The sequence below is a fragment of the Tupaia chinensis genome, unplaced genomic scaffold (assembly GCF_000334495.1).
Source record: "Tupaia chinensis unplaced genomic scaffold, TupChi_1.0 Scaffold108449_1, whole genome shotgun sequence".
In the NCBI taxonomy this organism is placed as follows: domain Eukaryota; kingdom Metazoa; phylum Chordata; class Mammalia; order Scandentia; family Tupaiidae; genus Tupaia; species Tupaia belangeri.
In genome coordinates, this window is record NW_006168733.1 from 1 (window position 1) to 249 (window position 249).

At 39.0% G+C, this 249-nt stretch overlaps 1 pseudogene; it reads right to left on the bottom strand.

Annotated features, from left to right (window-relative positions):
* Positions 1 to 170: 170 nt before the first annotated feature.
* Positions 171 to 249, bottom strand: LOC114010106 (uncharacterized; annotated as a pseudogene).

A 249-nucleotide genomic window follows, 5' to 3' on the forward strand; every position in this document is an offset into this window, starting at 1 on the left:
ACTTTTCCAATGGCTCAATAATTTTGGAAAGTGCGTATTTTTGTTAGGTGCAGTTACCAAATTCTCTGTTCTGTTGATTCTGCCTAGTCATTGGGAAGCCAGACTGAAGAGGATTTCAGTACTGTAGAATTGAGGTTAATTAATTAATTAATTTTTTTATTTATTTTTACAGGGGAAAGTGCGAATGCAGTCCCCGCTACCACAAATTATGCAGCCGGGTTTCCCACATTTGGGGAAATTGCAGGGGTC